General features: G+C 39.9%; 1 pseudogene; it reads right to left on the bottom strand.

Annotated features, from left to right (window-relative positions):
* Positions 1 to 1,789: 1,789 nt before the first annotated feature.
* Positions 1,790 to 17,795, bottom strand: LOC139470303 (sodium- and chloride-dependent glycine transporter 1-like; annotated as a pseudogene).
* Positions 17,796 to 19,149: the final 1,354 nt, after the last annotated feature.

The raw sequence follows: 19,149 nt of genomic DNA, 5'->3' as shown, positions 1-19,149 counted from the left end.
ATTTGTTGGTTTCACACTAAGGTCTTTTACGTACAGTTTTCTGGGTAAACATATTTTTCAAAATTTGGGAATCGACACGTAACACTATGCATATTGCTTGTGAGTCATGTACAAGTGAGAAGAAACATTGATTGAAGCTGTATTTTGAAATATGATCCATTCATATTACCGGGCGTTACATTAATGCATCCGCACCTTACGCGTGAATGAATAATCTTGTTTCAAATTTGACGAGGACTATGACAAGAACGCTGTCAGTTTATATTTAACATTTGTCTGGTTAGTGTTTCCCACAAATCCGTTTAGTCACTGGCAGTCTTCTTTTCAATTAGGCAAAATCGCTGACGCCAATTTGCTGAGGATATATGCAATATTTCCCCCACCTCTCCCAATATGTATATGGCTAAAACATATTTTTATTCAGAGCACGAGGGACGGTCGGGTAGTCTTGTGGTTGAAGCGTTCGCTCGTCACGCCGAAGACCCAGACTCGATTCCCGACATGGGTTCAATATATGCAGCCCATTTCTTGTGTCCCCGACGTGATAATGCTGGAATATTAATTGCTCCCATTCTCACAGCAAGCGTTTGATTTGGTAATGAAGCGCAAACAGTTACATAAATGCATCTCAAATACATAATGTATCCTCAGGATAATGATAACAACGAATGGCATGAATTAACAAACAAAATTGTGATTTGATGTGAATCTTTGTGTCAAGTACGTAAATATAGCTGTATAAATATGTACGTATGCTTTTTCCAGTTTGTGAATAGTCTAGCCTAAATATAGGAAACAGACCCTTTCTTAAGTTCTTCAATCATTTATTTTTAAGTTTAACAATTTTTTTACTGTTATCCCGAAAATTATATTGAAACCTTTTTTCAGCCACTTGAAGAATAAATACAAATATTGAAAAGTCATTTTACAAGGATGATGTAAAAATTGTTTCAAAATCCAGAAAGAAGACAAATAGTTTATTCTGATGTCACGTGTCTGGAATGTTTCAAATTTATTTCTCTCTGGTATCCACTGCATTAAAATTTACATTCTGATTTCCCTCTAAAAATAGAATAACGTGATCCCGAATGACATTTTATTAAATCATTCAGTCACTAATTACATACAAACATACGATTGTATATTTTGGATGGATTGGAATTTTCCCTTAAACATCATAATGATTCCTCGATTCAAGAACGGACCACGTGCTTCATTAAACATTTTCCAGTGTGACAAATACTGGACATCCATGATCGGGATCAGAAGAAGTCTTCAGCTAACCATGTTTGCCATAAAACATGAGTGCTTGTCGTAAGAGGTGACTAACGGGATCGGTTGATGCATGTCATCGTATGCAAAGTGCGTGGATGATCTCATGATGTCAATCACTGGATTGTCTGGCCCAGGCTCGATACTTTACAGACCGCCGTCATACACAGGTGGAATATTGATGAGTGCGGCGTTCAACAACAAACAAACAAACTTATTGCTACCCCATATTTAGATTCATTGCATCACAAAATGCAACAAGCAAACGTCATTTTCCAACAAGACAATGCACGAGAACAGATGACCTTCACCTTGGACATCTACTGTTTCATGTATGCCATATGGAACCTGGGTAAATGACAATGATGTGTGCCAATCTTGAACATTTGATTACCATATGTTAATTATTTATATAACTTATATAAAATATGCATCTAAATTCACTATTGCGTTTCGTTTTTTGCAGATGATACTCAGTAGACTACTCTACGGTGTAGGTTAGAACATTACAGGTTTATCATTTAAACATGTCCATGATGTTGGCCTTGAGGGAGGGCCTTTCTGTCTGTTGATTCCTCCTGAAGGCCTCCCTGTATCTGTCATTTGCAGGATACCAGTCGTCATCAGGCTTCAAGGCGAGTTTTACACTCTGAAAGGTAAACAAACGTTTTTACTAATATGGAGGCTTTGGCGAGGCAAATTGATAGAGCAGTTGGTTGTTCCCTGCTTAGCATGGTTTCATTTCCAAAGTGCATGTAATTCTTAATCAAATATATAGTTCGAACCATACGTTTATTGAAATGTTAGTCAGTACATATCTTGTTTCAAGCTGCTTTTGTACATGTATTAATTTATGAGAGGGACTCCTAGAACAGACTTCATGCATTGGCTTTATGCTGGGGTGTTGGATGTGTCATCTCGCGCATTTTATATCTCAGTTGTTAACTGTTAATTGTTTTACTGTTTAGTGTACATATGACGTTGTACGAGCAAATAGTCCGAACTCCACAACTGGAAGGAGATTTCTAAACAATAATTCCGGTGTAAAGATAACTATTGTGTTAAAATGTAAAAACAAACCAAAACAAAAGAAATGGTTTTAGAGTTAAGACTTATTAAGTCAGGTTTTAATCCCGTGGTTATAGTTGAAGATCATTATCAATATCTGGGCACTGTCATTGATTCCAAACTCACAAGGGTCAGCTGAAGCTGTACTGCTTACGCAATTTACAAACTGGTACCAGTTACTGTAATCAGTTTCAAGAAAAATAATTCTACATGTGTTCATCAAGAAGCTAAAACCTTGTTCTAATGTAACCAAAATTTCCTATGAAAAATTATCTGATCTTCTTTTATTTTATCTTGACTATTCTGCGTTTGCTTCTGAAATAAGCCCAGAAATATAGTTCATCCTTCGGTCCAGATAAAGTGAAATCAAAGTTTACCTTCTTCAGAGAATGTGTTGTCATGTGTTTTCTGACAGCAATGATAGAGTAGACCGGAAGAGTGAGAAGTGGAATAGCAGCGAAACACCAGCCAATGATACTGGCGTAGCTGGGAAACTCGTACTTGCCGTAGGTCGGTGGCTGGTAGCTTATAAGTGTAAGGATTAACACAGCCTGAAACATACATATCAAGAACAAATTCAGTCAGGTTGTTATTGTCTCGTGTGACATTGTTAAGTATATTGTAAGCACCTGTATTGTTTTGTTCGTAGACGTCAAATGTCTTCACTGATTTTCACTGGTCAAACCTGATATTTTTCACCACTAATTTGCCTTTTACGTCCTGTGGGATCTGTTTACGCGGATGATCGAGACCGTGGACTGATTGTCCTCTGGCATTGAAGTTTCAGAGATAATAGAAAACTATCTCAATATTTGTAAATGTATGAATAAAAAATGCACCTTATGTGTAAAATAAATCATACAAAACGTATACTGTTTATGCATTGCTTCAGTTTCGTGTCACCATCCAGAACTTGTGAATGCTTCTTTCTCATAGTACATATCTATTATCACAATATTCTTGGATTAATACAAGAGGAAAATGTATAGTGTTATTGGTACTATTGTGTCGGCTCATATTGAGGCAAATGTGAAACATGACTAATTACTTACCATCAAGATTGCTGGTGTCACAAATGCCAACAGGATCTTTACTGGTGGCCATAGTGGTTTTCCAGTCATCATCTCTACGTCCCTACTCATTTGTTTTGTCCCTGAAAGAAACATATTGACCTTGTTATGTTATGACCATATTTGGTTAGATTGTCTCCGACTTGGCCACGATGATATTTAACTTTACCTTTACTTCTTGGATATGTTTAATGTACTTTATTAATCCTCTCCTGTTAATCTCATTGGCTTCGTCGTTATAATATCATGTATTCATGTTCTCCCAACTTCTCAATGCCTTTTAAATGCCTATCAAAGACAGGAATATTAGTAATATCGTTTGATGCTATGTACACTAACCATATATCCACATCACAGCAACACACTCCAGTGTGCAGAACAACAGGGGCCCCAAAGCGGCAACATACCAGTCTAGCAGCTGGAACATGTACGGCCCTCCCTGCAATACAGTGAGGCATGTGTGATGACTGGGTGAAACTGTATATTATAATTGTTGCTGCTGCTGCTGTTGCATCTCAGGTATGGTTGATGCCGCTACTGATGTGAATACCACAACAGCTAGTGCTACTACTAACACTACTGTTATTACTATCATTACTTCCTCTTCTAAATCTGCTACTACTCTTACCACTAACAATACTGCTTCTTGTTTTGGAGTACAATTTTGGTGGACGCATGTCTTCGTATCCCAATTGCGGGGATCAATGCTCATGATGTCAATCACTGGGTTGTTTGATCCACACTCAATTATTTACAGACCATCGTCTACTAACAATTCGGACGTGTTGGAGTAGACCTATCGCTGAAGTTTTGTGTTAATAGAACCAAGGTCCATTGTTCGATTTCAACATTGGAACAAGATCGAGCTAAATCGTGCTATCCACGGTAGTGGCATTGATCATTTTTGAACATTGCTATTTGATAGAGATTAATATTATCATTATTATCAATAATATTACTGCATATTATATATCCAGTACACAAATGAAGCTTGGCATGGCTTGTAAAATTGAGTGCTGTATAAATAAAAATCACCTGTGTACAGAAAATAATTCCAAGAAGAAACACTATTAGAGAACAGCTTCCTGTTACCAGCATCCTCCTCTTTCCCAGCTGTCGTGGATACTGATCAACCAGAGCAGTAACAACTACCTCCATATTCAGGAACTAGAAGAAGTAAAACCTCTTTAATATGCATTACGTGATATATACATGTTTGTCACTCGATTTAATTTACTTTTGTCCTAATAATAGCTTTTTCACATTGGCGAGTCCATTATTCTTCAGGAAAACATGAAGCCATGACATACCTGTGAATCTAAACCAACCATCAACAACATCAGAAAGAACAGGAATGACCAAAGCTGAGGAAGCGGAAGTTGGGCCAGAGCTTCTGGGTAAGTTACAAATCCCAAACCTGGACCTTCAACAGAAACAGCTAATATATTCATCCATATTTTAATGTCTCACCAATGTTGTACAACTGCATGAAAACAAGTCTGTTTCCGGACTGACATCCGATTCAATCAAGCTTTATGCCTGTACCTAGCGAAATGGCGCGGTTACTTTTTTGACGTTTATGGCGAGAGTCCTACTATAAACAGCGGATGCAAACAGTTTGTTCTGTCCTGGTGACGAGTGTTTATTCAAATTTCAAATCACGAATGAACGTATTTTATACGAGATTTGCCTAACCTTTAGATAAAACGGCGCTGGAATACGCTGCATTAGATTCAAATCTGCTCAACTTATCAATAGAGAATTATGTACAATAAGGGGAAGGCGAATATCCACATCTATGGTTAAATACCAGCTCAATGCAGCTCGCCTGAAAGCTAGTCTGTGACCACCCCCCACCCCCCCACCCCCACCAACAGCTTGCCAAAGTCTAGGGTGAGCTAGACAACACCAGGAACGGCTTTGTGTCAATCAACATTTGCCTCCGATTGACAGATGGCAGAAAACGTTGTTGGCGACCTAGTGGCATGCCAGGGCAACAATTCTAGACCATGATCGATATGCAAGACGATATCCCGCTTGACATGCGAACTGATTTGATCATTTTAAATGGACATTTGACTGACCAGCAATGTGTTGACGAAATATTGCGTCATGCTGTTCCATTTGCAAGAATTATTGGCAGAAAGTTTTAATAGCAAGATGACAATTACAATGACGTGCCCAGGTCGTCACTGATTACCGTCGACATGAAGGCATATGGAAATTCGACTGGCCCATTGAGCATTTTTGAATTGAGAACCAGCCTTTGAGAGGCATTCAGAAGTTGAAGTACTTAGTAAGGATAAGATACATAGATGAACAACTTCTTTATTACAATTAGGAGCGATGTTTCGGTGTAGGTTACCGAAACGTCGCTTCTAATTGTAATAAAGAAGAGTCATCCATGAAGCTTATCCTTACTGATATTGATCTACACGGCTGAAATCTATTTCACATTTATTTATAATCATGACACCTTCACTTTCATCAGTTCTCTTGTTTTTCTTGTTGGTGGTATAGTTATTTCCTCATTAATTATAAATGTAGGTTAAGTTTGACATTGGTGGGTTGCCTTGCACATGTTCTTCAATTTTATACATTCCATTACCCCTTTATCCTTTTGCAAATTCAGGAGAAACAGCAATTGAAAAACTTCCAGAAATGAGAATTCGCCAGGTTACCTTCGGTAGCTCGGGACATTTAATTATTTACAGCAAATGTCACCAGGCCAGAAAAGATGCTGGTTCCCTCTGATATTATAGTCAATGTGTACACTATACCACGGTATATGTTTTTTCCGGATTTACACCTTGCAGCCAAACAGAAACGCTGTTCGGATGCTATATGAAGAAAGCATGTACTGTATAGTACTATACACTAGGGCTGCAGCGATACAGGAAGGTCAAGATACGATAAGAATCTCGATATTCTGGTCACGATACGATACATATCTCGATACGCAACTTTATTGAAAAAAACATGAACAGAAAACATTACTTTTATTTGGTTCAAACAATGGAGTTCAAACACCAGAAATGATCAATGTTTAGCCTGAATGGTTCAGCTTGAGGGTTTTCTTTAGAAATATCAAAATGTCAACATTGTCGGGGGACAGTGATGCCCTCTGGCCACTGACAATGTCTCCTGCAGTGGAGAACACTCTCTCACTGGGAACAGAGGTGGCTGGGACTCCAAGATAATGTCTGACCATAAGAGCCAAGTTAGGGAAGCGACATTCATTGCCCTTCCACAATTCCAGGGGATTTGCAGTTAATGGAATACAGTCTTCGGTTTCATATCGTTGTATCTCATTGTCCACACACGCTGATAGTGGTCTTGCCGCCTGAATATGTGTGATAAACACCTCTCAAAAAATGTCCTCCATGGCAGTTTTGACTTTCTTTTTACATGGTTCGTCAGGTTCGTGAGACCCACTCTCAGATTTCCCCTCCCTTTCAGTGTCAGACACAGACAGTAATGCTGGTAGTGGTGGGCTTTCAGGTTCAGCATGTAGAGAGGTTCACCAGGTTCCACTTTCACTCAGTCTGAAACAAGTTTTCAGAATTCAGATATAAAAAATCTTCTATATTAAATGTCAGTTTTTAATTTTTTGTTTCTGAAGAAAATAGTCATAGAAAATATCAATGCTGTTTTTCTTCTAAAGAAGTGTTTTGAAGGAAATTGTAATCTAAACATGTATGCTTGTTTCATTTCCTAGGCTAAATATAAGCTCTCAAACATTTAGTTTACTGCACTAATATTTAGAATTTCAGACAAAACATTTAATATACAAATAAGTACCTTCAACTTTGATACACATGCCACTGCTTTCACTGTCAGTCCAGTAAAAACCTGAAGTCCAGTTCATCATGGTAAGGCAGGGACCTGAACCTGGGATCTAGGGCTGTAGCCTCCTGCAGGAACTGGTTGACATCAGGATCAGTGTATTTGTCCTTTAGGTCCTTTGTAAGAGCAGCTTTCACACTTTTGATGAGAACTGAATCAGATTCCACATCAGCCATAGCTTTCAAAATCAGTTCCTTGAGTGGAAAAATCAGTGACACTGTTGGTGTCTTCTCACTGCACATGATAGTTGTGATTGTTTTCAGTGGCTTCAGGACACGTGTAGCGTCCTCCACACAGCCCACATCCTCATCCGACAGTGTGACAAGTGAATCAGCATTTTTTCTGACATCCTTGACTGTTACTGTAGCAAATATTGCGGCTTGATGCTCCAGATAACGTTCCAACATGTCATAGCTTGAATTCCATCTTGTGGAATCATCTTGTATGAGTGTGTGATAGGGAAGTTCAAGAAGCAACTGTTTGGTTCTGAGAACAGATGCAGCATGAGAGCTTCTGTGAAAGAAGGACACGACTCTTCTAACTCTGACTTGCATTGCCCTTTGACTTGCTAAGTTTTTAGTGTGTGCAACACACCTAATGTGTGGGTTGAGACTTGGTGACTGCTTGACAGCTTTAACAATGTTGCTTCCATTGACATTGGATATAGCAATATTTTCAAACCTGTCAGTCTTCAATTCTGATAAAGCTAGGTTAGTTTCAGTGTGGATCTCGTGAAGGGGTCGTGTTTGCAACACAGGATTTTCTATTTGCCATTCTTCGCTAACAAAATGTGCAGTTATGGTAGCATACCCTCGGTCGCACGTGACGTCCATCCATCAGTTGTGATAGCAGCAGACGAAGCACTTTCAATTCGTTTCAAGACCTCACGTTTCGTGTTCTCGTACAGTTTAGGCATAACAGTATTTGTAAAATGTGTACGGGAGGGAATCTGATACCTTTACTCGAGTGTGTTGACAAGACGCCTAAATCCCACATTCTCCACAACGGAATACGGTCGCATATACAAAGCAATGAAAACACCAATGCTATTTGTGATCGCCCCAGCGCGGGACAATGCAGCCGGTAATTTTGATTTAATTACATCATTGAGATAAGGTTGACTGCCTGACAAGGGTTTGGTGAAATCAACAACACATGACTGCGTACCTTGAATAGAAGACGGAACCTTGCGACCGCATTTATCTATGTCCGAGTGATGACTACGAAGATGAGTGGACATGTTTGTGGTACTACTCGTGTATTTCAAACGAGTGAAGCAATGGCGACAAGCCGTTTTTTCCTTATTGACAGTTTGCACTCCATCCTGATATAATACGGGAAATTCAAAATTGTCCCACACAGATGACTTAAATGAACTGGGGGGCTTTTCCAACTCGCATTTCTCGCTAATAAACTCGGCTGCTGCCATGTTTTCAAGTCGTTTGAAGCACGTGCCAGTCATCGTGACACGCGCTAAAGCCTTCTGGTTGGCTGCTCAGTGAATGTCAACCAATGAAACAATAGGATACATTCAGATTTGCATACGACCTGTTTGATAGGTTAATACACTCAGCGAGCACACGGAGCAGTCAATCGCAAGGTAACGTAAACCCGGAAGAGACAACACAACATGTTCTGCCTACCTTACACGATCTACGTTTCAGTGTTTGAAAAAATATTAGAATATTAGTTGTTTATGTTTCCTAGTGTAGGGGGAGTGGAGGGAAACATCGTATCAGAGTTTATTAAAAATGTATGTGCGTTTTGGGAGAAATGCGTTACGAGGGAAGCAAGGGAACTCTACTTAAGATTTGCGTTCCGTATCGTGGCGGGTCGATATAAACTCCCTCGTGTATTGTGTATCGTATTGTGGGTCATGTATCGCGATGCATCGGAATATCGGTGTATCGTTTCACTGTAATACATTATTCACCGTTGAAGCGTTTGTTCAACTGATATCGTGATACTTCATAACAGGGCCTTCATACTCTTTTGGAGGCGGTCGGGTAGCCTTGTGGTCAAAGTGTTCGCTCGTCACGCCAAAGACCCGGGTTCAATTCCCGACATGGATACAATGTGTGAAGCCATTTCTGGTGTCCCCCGCGTAAAATCATACTCACTCACTCACTCATAATCTTTTGGCAGACTGATACATCAGAGCTCTCGCTATTATTTTAGATGTTGCAAGTTGGTGCATTAACGCCAGGTCACGGAATCCCTTTTGAGAAAGAAGTTATGGATCGTAAGTCTCTCATGCAGTTATTGAAACATAGCATTTAATTTGATTCCACACCATCCAATCATTTTTATTAGAAACGCGGAAAATACGATACTACATATACGTTGTAATTATAAACAATTATGCATCTTGAGTGTACCTCATTTCCACTGAGAGTGTTGGTAGTCTAGTAGTGAAAGTGTTTGCTCATCAATACGAAGGACCGGATAGGGTTCCCCACATGGGAACAATGTGTGAAGCCCATTTCTGGTATTCATGAAATTACTGGAATGTTACTTGAAGCGGCTTTAACAATACTCATTTCCAGTGAGGGTCATGGGTGAGCCATTCTTATACACCTCAAATGGCTGAGCATAGCTGCCTCTCAAGATGATCCATGATTTGTGTTAACAACGTACTCAATATGATGGTCTCGTTTCATACTTGTATTACATCCATGATGTAAATGACAACTGTTTGAAGTGGCGTTTCTTATGCAGAATTTTTATGCACTCCAATGCTCACCTGATACATGGTTGATTGAAAGCATTGTAGCTTGCAGCAGTTCCAACTGCTCCGTAGCCAGGCCCCAGTGAGTAAAACACCTGCAGACACGCTTCTAGCCATACCTGAATCAAATATGCATAACCAACTCTGGAAATTGTTTTATTTGCATTAAAGAAGTAAGCACAAATGCACTTGATGTCTAAACCTATCTAAGTAACCTTTGCTTCGCCTGTGCTGTTTCTCACCCATGAAGCAATTGGATGTATTATTATTATTATGTACAGATTAAAATAACAAAATGAAGCAAAGAGGGTTTGGGTGATCCTGGCACAGTCAGGCTGGTTAGGCTCATCATCAGCTCAGGGCCCTTGCGCCATCTACACGCAGCAAAGACATTGAATGAAACTTCTCCCAGGAAGCGCAGTCCAGTCACTAGTCAAACCGACCCAGAATGTGAAGAGTCCTCAACACTGCAGCCTTCTGCATTACCCAGATTGTCAGAAGGGCTGTATTCCTGGTGGAAAACCCGGGTACTCTCCCAATGTCAGTCAACAGATTGGGAGGTATCAAACCTAAGGCACTGAGAGCAATAGGGACTCGGACAACTTGGTACTTGGGATGCAAGCGTGACATTTCGAAAGCGAGGTCGGATATTTGCCATGCTTTTCCTCAATCTTGTCAATCACATTACTGTCTAAAGGGACAGAAAAATCAATTATATGAATGATTTCATTGGATCCATCACAAATGACATGATGAACTTTGTATTTATCATTTTACATGACGCCCTCTACATAAATCCGGGTCGTACCATGGGTGGACGTCTGTGTCCAAACCACATGCACGGTGAAGACGGTAATAAAAAATTGGAGCCACTCCATCATGTCGCTTAAGATACTGTGTTTGTGGCAAAGTTGGGCATCCACTGACAATATGTTGGACAGTCTCATTAAATTCATTACATAATCTACATTTCATTTTAACATTTTGATGCAAAATCACACATTGACGGTTTCGATTGGGAAGTGACCAATCCTGAGCAGCAAACAGAAAGACGACCTCATCCAAGTGAAGGACTCTGCAGGGTTGCTGATCTTCTCAACACACTGCATATCAACTCTATGCAGTGGTCGTTAAGATAGTCTCTCCTTGAAAATCTGGGCCGACTTTATATGGCACTTCGCTTGGTTGACACTCATTTCTGTAGCGTCCAGCAGTACAGAACATTCAACAAATTCAACACTGATATTGAGATTATGTCCAAAATCCATGGCTCGTTTAAGAAAATGCGTGGAATGCCTTGTTTTCATCGTGAGTCTTGACATCCTTCACAAGAGGATCATCAGACAAATAAATGTGTGCAAAAGTGCACAAAACAATGATATTATGAAGAGCCCCAGCACATCAAACTCACTCACAGACATCCAGTAAAAGAGTACTTAGTGTTGAAAGAAAAGAGGCATGGGAAACAAAATGGAAAAAAAGGTGTTTAAAAAATGGTTATTGTGATAAATGTTTCGTCTCTCGGGATTGTGCTGTTGCTGATGTGTAGATTCTTAAGTTCCATGATACCACTGACGTAGTTCATGCCAAAGCGCCTTTAAGGTAGATTCAGACAATCATTATTTGAGTTTCTCTGTTTAATGGTTTGTGACATTGAATGATGCTTGCAATGAGTCAGTGGTAATATTTTAAGGATAATTAACGTAAAAATGAGAAAAGTCGTGAATGTAAGGAGTGAATGTAAAGAAGCAAATGTTTAAATCAATGAAAGAAGTGTCATCTTTTGTATCTCACCTCTGTGTCAAGCAATTTTGAGAAATCAGGTACGACGTAGTAGATTATGCCATTTAGAGCACCTGGTTGAAGCAGTGTCACAATGAAGATTGAAGTAAGGAGAAAGTACGGCAGAAGCGCAGTCAGATACACAACCTGTTGTCAATATCAAAACCAAATATCATCATTTAATGCAACGGTTTTCCTTTGTTACCTGTGCGCACTATCAGTGTAATTAATACGTCGCGCAATGCATGGTAATCAAGTGATCTTATCATTCCCTGGCTCCCATACTTTCTAAATGAATAGAAAATGGAAGAAAAACGTAACTGGACCTGAATGCAAGTTATTCAAACAGCGTCATACGACTCTTGCTCAATGCCACAACATTCAAGGCCTCGGAAGATCTTTCAAAACCTTTTGTGGTAGATATGCACGTGATGGACATTAATAAATTTGAAATGACAAAATTGATGTCCGCTGCAAATCCCTATTTTGACTAATGTCCCTGTATATTTTTTTAGGTGAACACTTGAATCACCTTTAAATGCGTATGTGACGGGTGCTACCGGTTGGGCAGGATCCGCTTACCGTTTCGCAAACTGGAACTCTCATGCTTTTTTTATGGACTTAGTCTGAGAGCTACATAACAAAAAATGATACGGTAAAGAGGGTAATGTGATGGCAATCATATTGGAATTTTGAATATATGTTTTGGCTTCCAAATTTCGAATTTGTGGAGAATACACTGTGGTGGTAATGCGTGAAAACATTTCATATACATTTGTATTACAATAATCAAAACATGGGTACATCTGTTGTAAGTTTTCCCGACAGCCTTGACCTGTGACTCTGACCATGGACAATATGGCGCTAAGTTCAGCCAGCAATTGTGATACCACCCCATACCATCATGGACTCAACCCTAACACGATCATGCTGTAGGACGTTAACGTCCATAAAACGCTCATAAGGACTTCTCCAAACTCTATTCCGTCGGTCATGGAAGTCGAGAGTGAATCGCCATTCGTCAGAAAACGTCATTATATGCCAAACGTCGATTATTCCAGTGCTGACGTTCCTTGCACCACTGACGTCTGTGATTCAAATGACGTGCAGCACGTTGTGGGATGACACATGCACGCAATTGTCACTTGTGCAGACTATTTCGCACCATCTGGGTATGTACTCTCACAACAGTTGCCTGTCGCAACCGGCCCCTTATCTGAGTTGCAGTTTGCAACCGATTTGTTTATGCCATTGTTCTGAATAATCTGCCCTTGGCCGCCAAATGTTGCTCTTGGGCGTCCAGAGCGGCGTCGATCATCAACGATGCTTGTTTGTTGGTGTCAGGCCCACAATCTTCTGATTAAGAAACATGCAGCGTTTGGGCAATGATATTCTGACGTGCGCCCACCTGTAACATGCCATGACACTTAAAGATTCAGCACTTTGCAAACGTCGCATGATCCTGCTTCCTTAATGACCACATGTGTTGAATAAAGTGTCTGGTTCGAATAAAACAACATGCATCTACTCACAACCGAGTTTGAGTGTCAATGGTAAATCTGGCATACCACCCCTTGCCCGTGCTGTCCGAAATCACGTGCTTCAAAACTGTCACAATGTTGTTGTCAGGGAGCTTGATGTCTTCGGAGATGTTCTTGCCAAATATATAACTTTCTTTCATTGCCAGACTGTATTTTTCTGTAGTATCATCTCAGACAAACTATCCCATACCTGTTTTGCGTGGTATAGTGAAGTTTGTACAATGAACGCTTTTGAGGTGTTCAATGTGGCCAACATATACTTAGATGTTGTGTGGTTCCATGGGAGTAAAACCGTCAAAACTCTTTCTATAATGATAACAAGAGAAACGTACATTGTACGATATTGACTATGTCATAGGCATGTATTCATGAATCACTGTAAAACAGTGATCATACCAGGTGTTCATGAAAAGGTGAGCGTATCATTTCCCATCGGTGGCTCCCGTCATGAAGGTGTCCATTTGTGGGACTGTATGGCATATTGATTTCATTTTTGAAACTGTATATTGACTATGAAAATGCGTAGATAAGGAATTTGGTCAAAACAGGTGTGTTCATTTCTAAATTTAACACCCAGTCTATATACGTATCCGATTATCCAGGAATAAATGGCAATGTTACGACTGTTACATAAGTATGTAAAGAAAACCCAGTTGGATTAACAAATCTTAGTTGTGTTGTTCAGAATGGCCAGAGAATGGCTCGGTGTTCGGCCGAGCTGACAAGGGACTCTTACTTAAAAAGTTGACATTTAACTTGTGTGTCGGACGGCAAAGAATCGTCTTTACCTATGAGTATGATCATTATGCAGAGGTTCGATGTATGCATTAACTATCGTTTCATGTAATAACAATACAGTAAGTGTGTATGGACAACACAAATGGTTTGGTTGGTTTATCGTTTAACGCCACACTAAGCAATATTCCAGGTATATGATGGCGGTCTGTAAATAATCGAGTCTGGACCAGACAATCCAGTGATTGACATCGGGGACACCGATCCATGCAATTGGGATCGATGATGTGCATCAACCAAGTCAGCGAGCCCGACCATCCGATCCCGTTAGGATAGTAGCCTTTTACGGCAAGCATGGATTGCTGAAGAACTATTCTAACCCGGATCTTCATGATTCGGACAATACGATGATAACATAGTTCCTATATTACATGGAATTAGTTATGTCAACTTACTTTGCCGGAAGACCTGATTCCACGGAAAAGACACAGAAAGATAATTACAATGGAGCCAAACAGACATCCAGCTATGGGCCACTGCACAGACCCCACGTCCTCCAATCCGGTCGATACACCCAGGACGTTGTACCTGAAAGTCAAACAAAATAGCTGAAAGTGTGAATTAATTTTCCACAATACATGTCACTGGATATTATATGTAGATATTATTCAAGTGACAGTTGTACAGATTTCGAGTCCAGTATTGATAGCATTTCTATAACAACGAGTTTATATCATAACGTATCTAACGAGCGAAAGCATATTGAAATGCATGAATGTACTTTCGGCATAAGCTTTCAACAGTTGACGTTCCAGATAACGTCTTCTTTGCCAAAGGGGGACTACTCTCATGTCAATACATTGTCGTATGTAGACGTGGAGATAAATGTTCTAGTGATGATTCGATTTAATCAGTGGTGCTTTAAAAGTTTATATAAACATCACGATACCTGCACTGCCGCAATACAAACGTGAGTGTCCCCGTCACCCTCAGCCTCTATTCCAAAAGCTTTGTTCGCGAGTCCTGTGATAGGTGATAGGCTACTGCCAATACTCACAGACTTGACTTAAGAATCTTCCTGATTGAAATTTTTATATTAAAAGTAAAATGGGTCTTCTATGTTTGTCTGAATTGAATGTAACACGGTTGATGTCTTACTGCCAGAATTCCTCTGCGGATGTGTGCGCCAAAGTCACATTTTCCCACGACTCAGCCGCCATGGTTGTATCTGTACTATTGACTGACAGGGCTGTCATGTTACTGTTGTTGGCTGTAGTCACACCTTCCACACACAGATCGTAGTTCCAGCTGTTGCCACAAGTTGTCCAGGGCAGGACGCTGGAGCAGGACTTCACCATGTAGTAGATGGGCAAGGCCAGATAGAGGGTGTAATAGGTCGTGAAGATTGATGTAAATATTACGCTACCAATACCAATACCTACTCATTGTAAAAACAAATTTTAACATGTTAACAATCAACGTATATTTTTATTAATGGCAGACAATATCTCAGTCACATTCTTCTTAAACAGGATGATAGATGTTCATGGTTACGTAACATAAAATAACATCAAATGTTTGTCAAACTTTTCAACCATGTTTCACATGTTTTTCTCAATAATGATTGAGAGTATTTTTTATGTTTTTAGTGATATTTCTTTATATATTTATGTATACTCTATAATAATTAGTTCAAATAAACACATTATCATTTACCTAATTATGTAACATTTTAACCCTTGATTTGAAAATAAACATATCATTGTGGTCAATTTGATCAAAACGCTATAAGAAACAAGAGGTCCAAAAGGAGGAGGTTTAATGAGTTATGGTGACAAGATTTATCCTCCGTCGAGGGAATTGAAGAGAACGGGTCTACAAACGTCAGGGAGAATATTACGCCGGAAACTGCTTACAGGAAGTGGACAGGTTTTCAGGGGTAGCGTTATGATACCACATACAGCACGGATCACAAGAGCCTGTCTACACAACAACAACGTTGAGGTTCTCCCCTGGCCCTTCAGATCCCCGGATTTGAACCCAAAAGAGCACCTGTGGGATGAATTGGATAGATGGCTACGCCAATCACAGACGTTGCAGCAGTTGCCTTTAGCGTTGCTACCATTCCCCAATATGTGATTCACAAAGTTGTCTCTTCCATAGGCAGGGAATGTCAGACCGCTATAGATTCCAAAGGGGACACACGCGTTTTTGATGGTAGCTGACCGTCACATTGGACTTTTCCTATGTACCAATAACTGAGTTGAACATTTTGGCCCAAATGTGGTACGATTCCTCGGGTAAATGTATTTTCCTACCTGACATAAATCTGGCTTTGCGTTTCTTTTTTAAGAGTATATTTAGAAATAAAGTATCGACCTCTGACCTTTAAACATTGGACAAAAGCTCCAGACATGCTTGGCAGCCTTTCCCGAGAACTGAGAGATTGAAGACTCAAGGAAAAACATTGGGAACCCAGTGATCAGAAGACAAAGGATGAAAGGGATCAAAAACGCTCCTGAAAGAAAGTAGACATATTTTTGGCAGTAAGAAGTAGTGACTTTGTGTTGTTTAATTCGTTATATCTATTTCTTATTTAATGATGTAGCGCCATTCCAACTTAAATCTGGTCCAGACAATCCAGTAGTTCGTGTCATGAGCAACGTCAAACAATCAGCTGAGTCAAACCATCAAATTAATTTTAGTGATCTCTTTGCTCAAGTAAGTCCGAACTTGTGTCAGTGGGATGGTGTATTAATCACTATAGCGAAATGATGCTATAGTTTTGACAAGATACGTTCAGTCAAACATGGTACATTTTGTGGGGCATGCATGGCAAACCAGATCCTCTGATCATAGGTTCGAATCCAACATTCGACCTGATTATGGGTTCATGGGTTTTTAATAAAATAGAAGACCCTAAGATACCATATAACCAACTCACCTACCCACAAACATGTATTTAGAGAGAAACGATTTGATAATCAAACCAGTGCTGTGATATAACTGGAATACTGTTCATAGCAGATTTAAACCAAACTCACTCACTCACTTTAATATACAGGAATGCATTATCTACCATCCCCAACCCCAACCCTACATAAGAAGATTAAATTGTTGCAACTAAACATCTCAGGGGTAAATACAACAGTTTCATATTGTTGCTTTGAAATGTCTAAGTACAGACTGGGATACTTGAACAACACTGATTGGATCTCAAGGGAAGTGAGATTATTACAAAACTAGTCATGTTACAGTCAATACGACATCTTCAGTCTGTTTATCGCAAATTGTACAAATGATTGTGATTATTGCAATACAACTCAAAATCAAATTGTCAAAGTTAATGAAAACAACCCATATGATATGTATTTACTCCTCCAAAGCTATCATTAAAGTGACCTGATAAGATAGATGAATATCAAGTTCTCTCAATTTACTTGATCAATTAATGAGAATTTGGGCTTGTATCGGTTGAACTCTTTGTACTAGTTCATCTTCAGTGAATCTTTCAGGTATATTTTTTGTACGTTACTTTATAGAATTCCTACCTCCACCGTTCCTGTTGCAGATGTAGGGGAACCTAAGCAGGTTACCTTATCCAACACAATAGCCCACCATAGTTAGCATGTAATCTAGATGCCTGCCCCATGATTCTCTTTGTTTTAGTGCTTTAGGTCTATCTCCTTCTTCATAGTGTATCCCTGTCATAGGGATTCCTGGATCAGATATGTCTTCCTCGTGGCTGGTCATGGTCAGGCTGAGTGATATCTGAAACGGTACAAGTAATCTGATAGACTGATATTCCTAGATTTTATTCAGGCATTCTTTTTTTAGCTTTGAGGCACTCGTGAAGGGCAACCTCCCCGTGATGTGGTGGGTAATGCTGATAGCTCTTCCCCCGTGTGGAACCAGGGTAGAATGTGTGCACAGCACCCCATCGCAGGTCCTAAGAGGCGACCAAATTGGGCAGCCTGTATGCCGTGGGTTGCATCCCTATGTTGGCAGAGGAAGGGAGTCTGGCAGTTGAGGGCACTGGTTCCTGGAACTGTGTTCCTTTGCCTAACACACTACTTCGACCCTTACTTTGCCTAGACGGGTGGTAGGATGAGCCCGGCCTTATCAATCAGCTGGTCATGCCAAGCAGCTGGTCATGCCAAGCCCTGTGCGTAACATTGTATATGCACACCTGTGTTGTATTTGAATGTTTATTTTTGTCTTGGTCATGCATAACTTGTATGAATTCACAATTTTGATTGAATAAATTGGCTAGATTCTTATGCCAGAAGGCGTTGGCTAATGGTCCAATCTGGTGATGTTGACCTGTATTCAACATCTGCATGTCTCCAGTACTCTGTTTGTCTCCAGTTTCTTGAAGATAATAATTCTGGGAACATTCCCAACAAATATGATTCATGGGCTGGATTCCTGGTAATAGAGGCTGCTGACAAACAACCTATAAAACTGAGCCCATTAGCTATCTCAAAGGCTATTAACGGACATTGTGGAGAAGTGAAATATGTAACTTGAATCGTGGTGGTTCCATTCTTGTTGAATGTATGAAGAAGCAGCAATCTCTGAATCTGTTTCAGCCATAAGACTCTAAACTCCAATCGAGGCATTGTTTGTGACAGAGCTCGATGCCTTTCTGACATGTCAGAACAAGAAATTGTTACAGAGTTGAAGGATCAAGCTGTGACAGCTGTAAAACGTTTTTTAAAAAAACAAATGGTGTTATCACTCCCCTGAACACCTATCACCTGTTCACTTTAGATCGAATAACAATTCCTCATTCAATTAAAGCTGGTTATGTTAACATTGGAGTGGAGGTGTATGTCCCAAATCCACTCCGATGTTATATTTGTGAAAAGTTTGGCCATGGTTCCAAATTCTGTGATCGCCCAGCGGTTTGCCAGCGTTGTGGTGCTAAACATGACAGCAACGAATGTAGTGCAGTTGCCAAGTGTGTCAACTGTAATGGCCAACATGATCCTGGTCAAAGTCCTGCCCTGTATGGAAAACTATATGTGTCACAGATATTGAAACTGAAACACAACAACAATATTTCGTATCTGGAAGCCAAAAAACAAAAAGTAACCAGTTACCA

The sequence above is a fragment of the Haliotis cracherodii genome, unplaced genomic scaffold (assembly GCF_022045235.1).
Source record: "Haliotis cracherodii isolate W230 unplaced genomic scaffold, xgHalCrac1.p SCAF_20, whole genome shotgun sequence".
In the NCBI taxonomy this organism is placed as follows: domain Eukaryota; kingdom Metazoa; phylum Mollusca; class Gastropoda; order Lepetellida; family Haliotidae; genus Haliotis; species Haliotis cracherodii.
The sequence above is the reverse complement of the archived record's forward strand: the minus strand, read 5'-3'. Positions and strand labels throughout refer to the sequence as shown.